Source organism: Oncorhynchus mykiss, chromosome 31 (genome assembly GCF_013265735.2).
Source record: "Oncorhynchus mykiss isolate Arlee chromosome 31, USDA_OmykA_1.1, whole genome shotgun sequence".
Lineage (NCBI taxonomy): Eukaryota > Metazoa > Chordata > Actinopteri > Salmoniformes > Salmonidae > Oncorhynchus > Oncorhynchus mykiss.
This window is the reverse complement of record NC_050571.1, coordinates 1,566,106-1,582,077: the sequence shown is the minus strand read 5'-3', so window position 1 is coordinate 1,582,077 and position 15,972 is coordinate 1,566,106.

Genomic DNA, 15,972 nt, shown 5'->3' with positions numbered 1-15,972 from the left:
ATATATATATTTATATATACAATAATAACACATAGATACTATATATACAGTGGGGCAAAAAAAGTATTTAGTCAGCCACCAATTGTGCAAGTTCTCCCACTTAAAAAGATGAGAGAGGCCTGTCATTTTCATCATAGGTACACTTCAACTGTGACAGACAAAATTCGATTTTTTTTCCAGAAAATCACATTGTAGGATTTTTTAAGAATTTATTTGCAAATTATGGTGGAAAATAAGTATTTGGTCACCTACAAACAAGCAAGATTTCTGGCTCTCACAGACTTGTAACTTCTTCTTTAAGAGGCTCCTCTCTCCTCCACTCGTTACCTTTATTAATGGCACCTGTTTGAACTTGTTATCAGTATAAAAGACACCTGTCCACAACCTCAAACAGTCACACTCCAAACTCCACTATGGCCAAGACCAAAGAGCTGTCAAAGGACACCAGAAACAAAATTGTAGACCTGCACCAGGCTGGGAAGACTGAATCTGCAATAGGTAAGCAGCTTGGTTTGAAGAAATCAACTGTGGGAGCAATTATTAGGAAATGGAAGACATACAAAACCACTGATAATCTCCCTCGATCTGGGGCTCCACACAAGATCTCACCCCGTGGGGTCAAAATGATCACAAGAACGGTGAGCAAAAATCACAGAACCACACGGGGGGAACTAGTGAATGACCTGCAGAGAGCTGGGACCAAAGTAACAAAGCCTACCATCAGTAACACACTACGCCGCCAGGGACTCAAATCCTGCAGTGCCAGACGTATCCCCCTGCTTAAGCCAGTACATGTCCAGGCCCGTCTGAAGTTTGCTAGAGAGCATTTGGATGATCCAGAAGAAGATTGGGAGAATGTCATATGGTCAGATGAAACCAAAATATAACTTTTTGGTAAAAACTCAACTCGTCGTGTTTGGAGGACAAAGAATGCTGAGTTGCATCCAAAGAACACCATACCTACTGTGAAGCATGTGGGTGGAAACATCATGCTTTGGGGCTGTTTTTCTGCAAAGGGACCAGAACGACTGATCCGTGTAAAGGAAAGAATGAATGGGGCCATGTATCGTGAGATTTTGAGTGAAAACCTCCTTCCATCTGCAAGGGCATTGAAGATGAAACGTGGCTGGGTCTTTCAGCATGACAATGATCTCAAACACACCGCCCGGGCAACGAAGGAGTGGCTTCGTAAGAAGCATTTCAAGGTCCTAGAGTGGCCTAGCCAGTCTCCAGATCTCTACCCCATAGAAAATCTTTGGAGGGAGTTGAAAGTCTGTGTTGCCCAGCAACAGCCCCAAAACATCACTGCTCTAGAGGAGATCTACATGGCGGAATGGGCCAAAATACCAGCAACAGTGTATGAAAACTTTATGAAGACTTACAGAAAACGTTTGACCTCTGTCGTTGCCAACAAAGGGTATATAACAAGTGTTGAGATAAACTTTTGTTATTGACCAAATACTTAATTCCCACCATCATTTGCAAATGAATTCATAAAAATCCTACAATGTGATTTTCTGGATTTTTTTTCTCATTTTGTCTGTCATAGTTGAAGTGTACCTATGATAAAAATGACAGGCCTTACTCATCTTTTTAAGTGGGAGAACTTGCACAATTGGTGGCTGACTAAATACTTGTTTGCCCCACTGTATATATATACAATAATAATTACACATAGATACTACATACAGTACTTTACTGTGAGACATGCTACCTACATACTTTACTGTGAGACATGCTACCTACATACTGTACTGTGAGACATGCTACCTACATACTTTACTGTGAGACATGTTACCTACATACTGTACTGTGAGACATGTTACCTACATACTGTCCTTTACTGTGAGACATGTTACCTACATACTGTACTGTGAGACATGTTACCTACATACTGTACTATGAGACATGTTAACTACATACTGTACTATGAGACATGTTACCTACATACTGTACTTTACTGTGAGAAGTGGTACCTACCCAATTTACTGTGAGACTTGTTACCTATCTACACACTTTACTGTGAGACTTGTTAGACACCCCCACTACTATAACTAAACTCAGCAAAAAAAAGAATATTCCCTTTTTCAGGACCCCGTCTTTCAAAGATAATTCATAAAAAAACCAAATAACTTCACAGATCTCCATTGTGAATTGTTTAAACACTGTTTCCCATGCTTGTTAAATTAACCATAAACATTTAATGAACATGCACCTGTGGAACGGTCGTTAAGACACAAACAGCTTACAGACGGTAGGCAATTAAGGTCACAGTTATGAAAACTTAGGACACTAAAGAGGCCTTTCTACTGACTCTGAAAAATTCACCAAAAGAAAGATGCCCAGGGTCCCTGCTCATCTGCGTGAACGTGCCTCAGGCATATTGCAAGGAGGCATGAGGACTGCAGATGTTACCAGGGCAATAAATTGCAAGGTCCGTACTGTGAGATGCCTAAGACAGCACTACAGGGAGACAGGATGGACAGCTGATCGTCCACGCTGTGGCTGACCACGTGTAACAAAACCTGCACAGGATCAGTACATCCGAACATCACACCTGCGGGACAGGTTCTGGATGTCAACAACAACTGCCCGGGTTACACCAGGAACGCACAATCCCTCCATCAGTGCTCAGACTGTAGGCTGAGAGAGGCTGGACTGAGGGCTTGTAGGCCTGTTGTAAGGCAGGTCCTCACCAGACATCACCGGCAACAATGTCGTCTATGGGCACAAACCCACCATCGCTTGACCAGACAGGACTGAACAAAAGTGCTCTACACTGACGAGTCGCAGTTTTGTCTCACCAGGGGTGATGGTCAGATTCGCGTTTATTGTCAGATGGAATGAGCATTACACTGAGGCCTGTACTCTGGAGCGGGATACATTTGGAAGTGGAGGGTCCGTCACGGTCTGGGGCGTTATGTCACAGCATCATCAGTCTGAGATTGTTGTCATTGCAGCCAATCTCAATGTTGTACGTTAAAGGGAAGACATCCTCCTCCCTCATGTGGTACCCTTCCTGCAGGCTCATCCTGACATGACCCTCCAGGAGGACAATGCCACCAGCCATACTGCTCTTTCTGTGCGTGATTTCCTGCAAGACAGGAATTTCAGTGTTCTGCCATGGCCAGCGAAGAGCCCGGATCTCAATCCCATTGAGCACGTCAGGGACCTGTTTGATCGGAGGGTGAGGGCTAAGGCCATTCCCCCCAGAAATGTCTGGGAACTTGCAGGTGCCTTGGTCAAAGAGTGGGGTAACATCTCACAGCAAGAACTGGCAAATCTGGTGCAGTACGTGAGGAGGAGAGGCACTGCAGTACTTAATGCAGCTGGTGGCCACACCAGATACTGACTGTTACTTTTGATTTTGACCCCACCTTTGTTCAGGGACACATTATTCAATTTCTGTTAGTCACATGTCTGTAGAACTTGTTCAGTTCATGTCTCAGTTGTTGAATCTTGTTACGTTCATACAAATATTTACACATGTTAAGTTTGCTGAAGATAAACGCAGTTGACAGTGAAATAACTTTTTTTTTCTAGTTTCTTTCCTTTATTTTTTTGCTGAGTTTACTGTGCTGTATGTGTTAGGTACATGCTAATCAAACTTGTACGGCTGCATGTGAGTCCTACTATTGTGACTCCGTGCAGCCAATGGCAATGTCCACGATAGGTATAATGCTAGGAGACGCTTGTGGATTTGACAGCTCTAACGAGGTTCCATCTCCAACACTGTCAGAACACCAGCTATATGGAAACCTGATTGAATCTAGCCCTTAGTCTCTCAGCCTCTCACCCCTTCATTCCTTTCTCCTGAGAAAGAGGGGGCTGTCATCATGGCAGAGACTGAACAAATCTGGCTAATCCATCACATCTTGATGACCGAGGGGGGGGAGGTACACAGACGATAATGATCCCCCAGCGAAGCACAGTTTGTTCTCTCAACATTCATAAAAGCTTTGCCTCTTTCCAGTTGTATGAATATGAAGTGGAGACGACAGACAACAGAGACATGGCCTCACTCCTCTCTGTTGATCCAACTGTTCCAACACTGCTAGACTGGACCAGGGCCAGGGGGGCGTTGGTTTTTCCCCAGCCAAGGTAGGGCTGAGCTGGGCAAACACACAGGGCTGAGCCCCCGTCTGGTCCTCCGGACTGCCAACAGCTGTCCAGATTTACAACCACATATTGATTTAGTTCCACTTCAAATAACAAGGAACGGCAAGGGAATGAGGAAACGTTTCATCTCTTTATTTACCCAATCCTCTCCTCCACTCAGACACACACACACAAGTTCTGGTCCGGTGGCTTGGGGGGCTGTGGGTGCTGTGGACATTAACTGAATGAGAACACTATTATGATGTTTAACCAAATATAAAGACAGTACAGTTGAAGGTGTTTCATTGTGAAGTTTAAAACAACTGTTACATCAGAACATTACATGGAAATATGCAGTATGTCTGTCTGAAACTCTTCCATCCAACTGCTGAAACACGGCCAAAGCAGAGAGGAATGAACACAATCAGATATACACAGGGAACTCAGTGACCTGTTAAAGGAACGCAGAACAGAAACAGGAGGATATACCTATAGATTCACAGTGGACTATCTAAACCAGGGTTCCCCAACTGTCGGCCTCCGGGACTAATTTGGCATGCGGGTGGTTTCATTTGCCCCCCCCCCCCCCCCCCCCCCCACACACACAATTTTTCAGACAAGAAAAAAATTTAAATATATATACACTGTTACATTGAACTGGGTGAATGGAAAATGAATGACAGTCATCCAATATGCTGTAATAGAAATAAGGCCATGCTCACGAAAACAAAAATCGTCCTCCCTTTACATAACGGCACTGACCACCACTGATTCAGACCCTTTACTCTGTACTTTGTTGAAACACCTTTGGCAGCGATTACAGCCTCTGGTCTTCTTGGGTATAACGCTACCAGCTTGGCACACCTGTATTTGGGGAGTTTTCCCATTCTTCCTTGTAGATCCTCTCAAGCTCTGCAGAGCTATTTTCATGTCTCTCCTAGGGCTGTTTCAGAGACCATATTACCTCCACACCCTTTAGTCACGGGAATTAGGCTTCTCCAAGCTCTGATTGTCACGTTCACTGTCTTCAAACTCCCTGTCATAGATGAGCCAAGGCGCAGCTTGCATGTAATTCCACATCTTTAATAAAGTGAAACCTTCACAAAAAACAGGTGAACAGAAACCGACCGTGACGCACACAAACACACACAGAAAACAAATAATTACCCACAACATATGATGGGAAAAAGGCTGCTTAACTATGATTCCCAATCAGAGACAACGATAGACAACTGCCTCTGATTGGGAACCACACTCGGCCAAAAACAAAGAAATAGAAAACATAGAATGCCCACCCAAATCACACCCTGACCTAACCAAATAGAGAAATAAAACGGCTCTCTAAGGTCAGGGCGTGACACTGATGCTGCTGATGGTCATTAGTAGCCTACCAGATGTTCTAACTGCCTGGTACTCAGCACTCTATTGTCCCTCTAATCACTCTGTCATCAGTGCAAATGTTTTTGAAAATCTAATCAAAACTTCATGAGAGATCATTATGCAATTGCGCAAGAAAACGAGGTGATGGCCTCTACTAAAAAGAGGAGGTTCCCATCAGCTTTCTATAGGCTAGGCCTGCTATATTTATTTCTCAACTTTCCTGATATTAAGCACATTGTTTATGTTTACGACAGTAGTATAGCCGACCTGGATATATTTTTTTCCACTTCCACTGTTTCGAGACAGGTGCATGATAATGGTCCATTCTAAATCAATCCACATTCCACACATCTATTAGTTAGTATATGTAAAGACAAGATTAAATCAAGAATAGTCTGATCTGTGACAATATTAGCCTATCATTTGTGAATGATATATATGATGAATATATGATATATATTATCGCTTGTGAATGATGCCCAGCATAAGAAACATACTTTTTTTGTGACTTTTTTTAATCATAGTCGCACACCTCATGTAGCCTAGTCCATAGTCCAATATGTTTTAATAAGGTTAGTATCACACCTCATGTAGCCTAGTCCATAGTCCTATAAGGTTAGTATCACACCTCATGTAGTCTAGTCCATAGTCCTATATGTTTTAATAATAAGGTTTGTATCACAGCTAAAGTATCACAAATAACTTCTTAAAATGAAGCACATTTATCTGCTTTACAAGGGGTTTAGAGCCTAAATGGGCAAGATAATTTTCACCTTAAAAATGAACCTTTATAATAAGAAAGGCATGACATGCATAATCGCAGTTGCTTTTTTTCACTTTTGATAATGGTGTTTTCATCTCCGTTCGCGCTTATAGCCTACTACCTTGTGCGCATTGCTGAATATCAACATTTTAAGCTAAACGTTCTGATCTGTTGCGTCAGCCACATTGCATAAAACAGTTTTTTTGATGCTAGCGGTTGTATTAATCTGGGATCTATTGCATCGCACAACTGTCCCAGACCATGCTGGGAATATTTATTTTTCGCATAGAATAGGTCAACTTTTGTACTGTGGGGGATAGTAGATTGACATAGGCTAGTGCTTTTGCTGTTCGTTAGACCTACTCATCTTGTTGGCTGACGAAAAGTAAATGTGGACAGTTGTTCCAATATCTTCCATATGCACCTCGGAGTTGGATAAGGATGTGTACAGTTGCGTCCCACGATGTGTCTATCTTCTGTGGTAGCAGGATTACAAGATTATGTTATATTTGTGCACCGAATGGTTGTTTTATTTAATAGAGCTCTTAGAAGTCTCTCCTTTCTGACTTAACTGAGAGGAGTCTTTATGGAGCTGGCAACTGATTAAGTAACGGCTTGGTGATAAAAAACCTACAGCTGGCATTCCATAGATCAGATGTGGTGGGTGTCACCGAGATAGAGAGAGCCTGGAGGAGCACAACAAAGGCCTCAGTATTCATAATTATCCTGGCATCTGGGAGACCAAGGCTCTCTCGGTACTGAATTTCTCATCACGTGATGTGATTGAGAGGTGCTTAGGAGCACAGTGCAGCACTCCGGGCCAAAGGCACAATGATCACTGGCCACAAAAGGTATAGATTTACTTAGGGTGCAATACTGGCACAAAAGGGATAGATTTATTTAGGGTGCAATACTGGCCACAAAAGGTATAGATTTACTTAGGGTGCAATACTGGCACAAAAGGGATAGATTTATTTAGGGTGCAATACTGGCACAAAAGGTATAGATTTACTTAGGGTGCAATACTGGCACAAAAGGGATAGATTTATTTAGGGTGCAATACGGGCACAAAAGGCATAGATTTACTTAGGGTGCAATACGGGCACAAAAGGCATAGATTTACTTAGGGTGCAATACGGGCACAAAAGGCATAGATTTACTTAGGGTGCAATACGGGCACAAAAGGCATAGATTTACTTAGGGTGCAATACTGGCACAAAAGGGATGCCGCCATGTAATTCGATGCGTTATCAAGTGCTTGTCAAATGGTGAATGAGAGACTATTGAAGTGTGTACAGTGCAAAAAAACAAACAAAGCAGAGCTCCTGCCTTTCAAGCAACTTTTTCCAAATCATCGTTAGAGTCTCATCATGCAGCCTTACAATGTATTAAATCAAAACATACAGGCCAACGTTTGTAGAACAACTAAAGTTACAGTAATGACTCTAAATTAAGCATCTAGGAGGACCTATTTCTTTGTTAACCGCTCAACACAGAATAGTTGCACTCCATCAAACTGTTTGGAGAACATATCCTTTCTATTTTATTCAGCTTTGTTCAACTGTATTCTTCATACTATAACATATTATAAAATAATGCAATGGAATTACAAGAAAAGATCAGGGCCTAACATGAGGACAACACAGAGTATGTAGCCCACAGCCATATGGCACAGCCAGATCAGGGCCTAACATGAGGACAACACAGAGTATGTAGCCCACAGCCATATGGCACAGCCAGATCAGGGCCTAACATCAGGACAACACAGAGTATGTAGCCCACAGCCATATGGCACAGCCAGATCAGGGCCTAACATCAGGACAACACAGAGTATGTAGCCCACAGCCATATGGCACAGCCAGATCAGGACCTAACATGAGGACAACACAGTGTATGTAGCCCACAGCCATATGGCACAGCCAGATCAGGGCCTAACATGAGGACAACACAGTGTATGTAGCCCACAGCCATATGGCACAGCCAGATCAGGGCCTAACATGAGGACAACACAGAGTATGTAGCCCACAGCCATATGGCACAGCCAGATCAGGGCCTAACATCAGGACAACACAGAGTATGCTATTCTGTTCTTCTGAAATAGACTACATTTTCTTATATTATGCTTCTTTAGACCTGTCTAAAATAAATAATGGATTTATTGTGATGGTGTAGAATATATTACATGGATTTATTGTGATGGTGTAGAATATATTACATGGATTTATTGTGATGGTGTAGAATATATTACATGGATTTATTGTGATGGTGTAGACTATATTAAATGGATTTATTGTGATGGTATAGGCTATATTAAATGGATTTATTGTGATGGTATAGGCTATATTAAATGGATTTATTGTGATGGTATAGGCTATATTAAATGGATTTATTAGACTTTTCAAAATGTAGATGTTCCAAAGGTCTGCATCAGTGTGGAAGCCAGGAGATGCTAAATGTGTTTATGTTAATTAACAGGAAATTACCGTGAGACCGACAGTTATTTGCTTGACGATCACCGACTGGCAAAATGTTGTGGCTGCCACAGCCCTAGTCTCTCCAGCGATGTTCAATTCGGTTCAAGTCCGGGCTATAGCTGGGCCACTCAAGGACATTCAGAGACTTGTCCCAAAGCCACTCCTGCGTTGTCTTGGCTGTGTGCTTAGGGTTGGTGTCCTATTGGAAGGTGAACCTTCACTCCAGTCTGAGGTCCTGAGTGTGCTCTAGAGTAAATTTTCATCAAGGATCTCTCTGTACTTTGCTCCATTCATCTTTCCCTCGATTCTGACTAGTCTCCCAGTTCCTGCCACTGAAAAACATCCCCACAGCATGATGCTGCCACCACCATGCTTCACCGTAGGGATGGTGCCAGATTTCCTCCAGACGTGATGCTTGGCATTCAGGCCAAGGAGATAAATCTTGGTTTCATCAGACCAGAGAATCTTGTTTCTCATGGTCTGAGTCTTTTAGGTGCCTTTTGGCAAAGTCCAAGCAGGCTGTCATGTGCCTTTTACTGAGGAGTGGCTTCCATCTGTCCACTCTACTATACAGGCCTGATTGGTTGAGCGCTGCAGAGACGGTTGTCTTTCTGGAAGGTTCTCCCATCTCCACAGAGGAACTCTGGAGCTCTGTCAGAGTCACCTCCCTGACCAAGGCCCTTCTCCCCCGATTGCTCACTTTGGACGGGCGGCCATCTCTAGGAAGCTCTCACAATCCTGTCACGGAGCTCTATGGACAATTCCTTCAACCTCATTGCTTGGTTTTTGCTCTGACATGCACTGTCAACAGTGGGACCTTATATAGACAGGTGTACCTGTGGTAAATGCAATCAATTGAATTTACCACAGGTGGACTCCAATCATGTTGTAGAAACATCTCAAGGATGATGAATAGAAACAGGGTGCACCTGAGCTCAATTTCGAGTCTCATAGCAAAGGGTCTGAATACTTATGTAAATAAGATATTTCAGTTATTTGTTTTGATGCAAAAATGTCTTAAAACCTGTTTTTACTTTGTCATTATGGAGTATTGTGATGTCATTGTGGAGTATTGTGATGTCATTATGGAGTATTGTGATGTCATTATGGAGAATTGTGATGTCATTATGGAGTATTGTGATGTCATTATGGAGTATTGTGATGTCATTATGGAGTATTGTGATGTCATTATGGAGTATTGTGTGTAGATTGATGAGGAAATATTTTTATTTCATCCATTTTAGAACAAGGCTGTAACGTAACAAAATGTCAAAAAAGTCAAGGGGTCTGAATACTTTCTGAAGGCACTGTGTATATATGTTTTATTTTTTACTGTTGGACATAAAATCACACCAATATCTCTACCTGTACATAACCATCTGATCATTTATCACTCCAGTGTTAATCTGCATAATTGTAATTATTTGCCTACCTTCTCATGCCTTTTGCACACAATGTATATATAGACTCCCCTTTTTTCTACTGTGTTATTGACTTGTTAATTGTTTACTCCATGTGTAACTCTGTGTTGTCTGTTCACACTGCTATGCCTTATCTTGGCCAGGTCGCAGTTGTAAATGAGAACTTGTTCTCAACTAGCCTACCTGGTTAAATAAAGGTGTTCTCAACTAGCCTACCTGGTTAAATAAAGGTGAAATAAAAAAAATAAAAGAATACTGCAAAAACACCAGGAAATCAGCTCCAAGTGATTTTAATTTAAGAAATCTGTTTTCAAGTATTCCCACTCATAATGGAGAGGCACGTGATCATATACAAGTGAAAGCAAGGTTTGAAATGACTATGTTTTAGTCAAAAATTACATCTGTTTGAGCGCCTTGTGGTCAACTTGCAGTCTACAAATGATTTGTTATTATGTTCTTGACCCCCAACCGTCCGCTCAAGGAAAAAAATCCGCCTGCGGCTGAATCTAGTTGATGATCTCTGATCTAAACATTTCCAGTCAAGTTGAGACGTAAGACATCCTAGAGAGTGTAACTCTACCAGCAGGTCGTTGTAGTGACACCCTCCCAGAGAGCACAAAGACAGATGCGGAGAAGACAATATAGTTGAGGAAACAATCCCACACGGATGGACCACTACAATGAACCAGGACAATAACCCTGATGAACAGAGGAAAGACCTGAGGGTTTCACATATACTGTACAGAACAATAACCCTGATGAACAGAGGAAAGACCTGAGGGTTTCACATATACTGTACAGAACAATAACCCTGATGCACAGAGGAAAGACCTGAGGGTTTCACATATACTGTACAGAACAATAACCCTGATGCACAGAGGAAAGACCTGAGGGTTTCACATATACTGTACAGAACAATAACCCTGATGAACAGAGGAAAGACCTGAGGGTTTCACATATACTGTACAGAACAATAACCCTGATGAACAGAGGAAAGACCTGAGGGTTTCACATGTACTGTACAGAACAATAACCCTGATGAACAGAGGAAAGACCTGAGGGTTTCACATATACTGTACAGAACAATAACCCTGATGAACAGAGGAAAGACCTGAGGGTTTCACATATACTGTACAGAACAATCACCCTGATGCACAGAGGAAAGACCTGAGGGTTTCACATATACTGTACAGAACAATAACCCTGATGCACAGAGGAAAGACCTGAGGGTTTCACATATACTGTACAGAACAATCACCCTGATGCACAGAGGAAAGACCTGAGGGTTTCACATATACTGTACAGAACATTAACCCTGATGAACAGAGGAAAGACCTCAGGGTTTCACATATACTGTACAGAACATTAACCCTGATGCACAGAGGAAAGACCTGAGGGTTTCACATATACTGTACAGAACAATAACCCTGATGCACAGAGGAAAGACCTGAGGGTTTCACATATACTGTACAGAACAATAACCCTGATGCACAGAGGAAAGACCTGAGGGTTTCACGTATACTGTACAGAACAAATAAACATTCAAACACATGCAGCTGACACACCCTGATCCTATATGTTCCTCTCACCTTCATCTGATCCTATATGTTCCTCTCACCTTCATCTGATCCTATATGTTCCTGTTACCTTCATCTGATCCTATATGTTCCTGTTACCTTCATCTGATCCTATATGGTCCTGTTACCTTCATCCAATCCTATATGGTCCTGTTACCTTCATCTGATCCTATATGTTCCTCTCACCTTCATCTGATCCTATATGTTCCTGTTACCTTCATCCAATCCTATATGGTCCTGTTACCTTCATCTGATCCTATATGTTCCTCTCACCTTCATCTGATCCTATATGGTCCTGTTACCTTCATCCAATCCTATATGGTCCTGTTACCTTCATCTGATCCTATATGTTCCTGTTACCTTCATCTGATCCTATATGTTCCTGTTACCTTCATCTGATCCTATATGGTCCTGTTACCTTCATCTGATCCTATATGGTCCTGTTACCTTCATCTGATCCTATATGTTCCTCTCACCTTCATCTGATCCTATATGCTCCTGTTACCTTCATCTGATCCTATATGGTCCTGTTACCTTCATCCAATCCTATATGGTCCTGTTACCTTCATCTGATCCTATATGTTCCTCTCACCTTCATCTGATCCTATATGCTCCTGTTACCTTCATCTGATCCTATATGTTCCTGTTACCTTCATCTGAGGCAGCAGCTACTCTTCCTGGGGTTTATTATGGATCCCCATTAGTTCCTATCAAGGCAGCAGCTACTCTTCCTGGGGTTTATTATGGATCACCATTAGTTCCTGTAAAGGCAGCAGCTACTCTTCCTGGGGTTTATTATGGATCCCCATTAGTTCCTGCCAAGGCAGCAGCTACTCTTCCTGGGGTTTATTATGGATCCCCATTAGTTCCTACCAAGGCAGCAGCTACTCTTCCTGGGGTTTATTATGGATCCCCATTAGTTCCTCCCAAGGCAGCAGCTACTCTTCCTGGGTTTATTATGGATCCCCATTAGTTCCTGTCATGGCAGCAACTAATGGGGATTAGTGGGGATTTTCTGGGGATTTTCCTCTCGGGTGGCTGTGTAGATCGGGTTTTCTGACTGCTGTGACGCAGGTCTCTAGGAGACAGTCCCAGTGATTCCATTCTATCCTGGTTTCTGTCCACTTCTGATGACGTCATTCTTGACTGTGGAATCCTCCTGGAAACTGCTGTGTTTTATAATAGTGTGCAGACATACACGGACAAACAGACAGACATAGAGTCACAGACAGACAGACATACAGTCACAGACAGACAGACATACAGTCACAGACAGTCACAGACAGACAGACAGACATAGCCTACATATCAATCCATACACACAAACTATCTGGGTCAAATAGGGGAGAGGCGTTGTGCCGTGAGGTGTTGCTTTATCTGTTTTCTGAAACCACGTTTGCTGTTTATTTGAGCAATATGAGACGGAAGGAAGTTCCATGCAATAAAGAGTTTTATATAATACTGTATGCTTTGTTGGATCTGCTCTGGATTTGGGGACTGTGAAAAGGTGGCTTCTATGGAAACTCTGATGCTGTTCTTAAAGAGAACATAAAAGAACATGGACACAAAAATAACAGACAACCGTAAGGATATGGGTAGTCTGTCTGTTTCCCAACTGTCTGGTTAATATGCTGAAGTTACTAAGTGACTCCTGGATGTGGTTCTTACTGTTCCCAGAGGACGGTGACGTCTGGGTTGGCCAGAAATAGCCGGCTAAAGCTAGAAAACAGCCCAATAACATTTATAGGTGTTTCCCTGTTTACAACCAGCCATCAAAGAATCATCCAAAGCCATCTACTCATCAAAACAACAATAGGGCCCTGGTTAAAACTAGTACCCATCAGTAGGGCCCTGGTTAAAACTAGTACCCATCAGTAGGGCCCTGGTTAAAACTAGTACCCATCAGTAGGGCCCTGGTTAAAAGTAGTAAACATCAATAGGGCCCTGGTTAAAAGTAGTACACTCAGTAGGGCCCTGGTTAAAAGTAGTACACTCAGTAGGGCCCTGGTTAAAACTAGTACCCATCAGTAGGGCCCTGGTTAAAACTAGTACACATCAATAGGGCCCTTGTTAAAAGTAGTACCCATCAGTAGGGCCCTGGTTAAAAGTAGTACACTCAGTAGGGCCCTGGTTAAAAGTAGTACACTCAGTAGGGCCCTGGTTAAAACTAGTACCCATCAGTAGGGCCCTGGTTAAAAGTAGTAAACATCAGTAGGGCCCTTGTTAAAAGTAGTACACTCAGTAGGGCCAGCCTGATATCTACAGTTGAAGTCACCATACACCTTAGCTAAATACATTTAAACTCAGTTTTTCACAATTCCTGATATTTAATCCAACTAAAAAGTCCCTGTTTTAGGTCAGTTAGCATCACCACTTTATTTTAAGAATGTGAAATGTCAGAATAATAGTAGAGAGAATGATTTATTTCAGCTTGTATTTCTTTCATCACATTCCCTGTGGGTCAGAAGTTTATAGAAGTTTACAGAACATCAAACATTTCAGGTAGCCTTCCTCCTGAGAGAGCTGGTGTAACTGAGTCAGGTTTGTAGGCCTCCATGCTCGCACACACTTTTTCAGTTCTTCCAACAAATTTCTACAGGGTTGAGGTCAGGGCTTTATGATGGCCACTCCAATACCTTGACTTTGTTGTCCTTGAGCCATAACTTTGGAAGTATGCTTGGGGTCATTGTCCATTTGGAAGACCCATTTGCGACCAAGCTTTAACTTCCTGACTGATGTTTTGAGATGTTGCTTCAATATATCCACATAATTTTCCTACCTCATGATGGTAGGAAAATTGTTGTAATGTGCAGGTAGGAAAATTATTTTGTGATGTGCACCAGTCCCTCTTGTACATGATGCTGCCACCCCCATGCTTCACGGTTGGGATGGTGTTCTTCGGCTTACAAACCTCCCCCTTTTTCCTCCAAACATAACGATGGTCATTATGGCCAAACAGTAATATATTTGTTTCATCAGACCAGAGGACATTTCTCCAAAACGTACAATCTTTGTCCCCATGTGCAGTTGCAAACCGTAGTCTGGCTTTTTTTATGGCGGTTTTGGAGTAGTGGCTTCTTCCTCCCTGAGCAGCCTTTCAGATTATGTCGATATAGGACTCGTTTTACTGTGGATATAGATACTTTTGTACCTGTTTCCTCCAGCATCTTCACAAGGTCCTTTGCTGTTGTTCTGGGATTGATTTGCACTTTTCGCACCAAAGTACGTTCATCTATAGGAGAGAGAACGTGTCTCCTTCCTGAGCGGTATGACGTCTGCGTGGTCCCATGGTGTTTATACTTGCGTACTATTGTTTGTACAGGTGAATGTGGTACCCTCAGGCGTTTGGAAATTGCTCCCAAGGATGAACCAGACTTGTAGAGGTCTACAATGTTTTTTTCTGAGGTATTGGCTGATTTCTTTGGATTTTTTCATGATGTCAAGCAAAGAGGCACTGAGTTTGAAGGTAGGCCTTGAAATACATCCACAGGTACACCTCAAATTGACTCAAATGTTGTCAATTAGCCTAGCAGAAGCTTCTATAGACATGACATCATTTTCTGGAATTTTCCAAGCTGTTTAAAGGCACAGTCAACTTAGTGTATATAAACTTCTGACCCACTGGAATTGTGATACAGTGAATTATAAGTGAAATAATCTGTCTGTAAACAATTGTTGGAAAAATTACTTGTGCCATGCAGATGTCCTAACCGACTTACCAAAACTATGTTTTGTTAATTAACAAGGCATTTGTGGAGTGGGTGAAAAACAAGTGTTAATGACTCCAACCTAAGTGTATGTAAACTTCCGACTTCAACTGTAACATAAGGAGAGAAGTCAAACTAGAGAATGTCCAGGGACTACGACCCCGATGTTTCACTTGTTGACTACCTTCGAGGAAGCACAGACGCCCATAAAACGTAAGCTCTCTTTTCCAGTAACTCTTTTACCCCAGGTGATTCCCAGATGAGCCATTATTCTAAACAATGCATGGTCTGTAAATATCACTTATCCTGAACACTGAAACCAGGAAGGCTGGAGCTATCTTTAAACTAGCTCTAAACCTATTATGGAGAGACAGATTAGCTTGGCAACAGTGGGAGTTACTGGAAGTACCGCCTTTTCCAGTTAAGGAGCCTTTCTTTGATACTTGGTTATTAAGTGAAAACAAAACCAACGTAAGTAAACATGATCTACAGAGCCTTCAGAAAGTATTCACACCCTTTGACTTTTTTTCCACATTTTGTTGTGTTACAGCC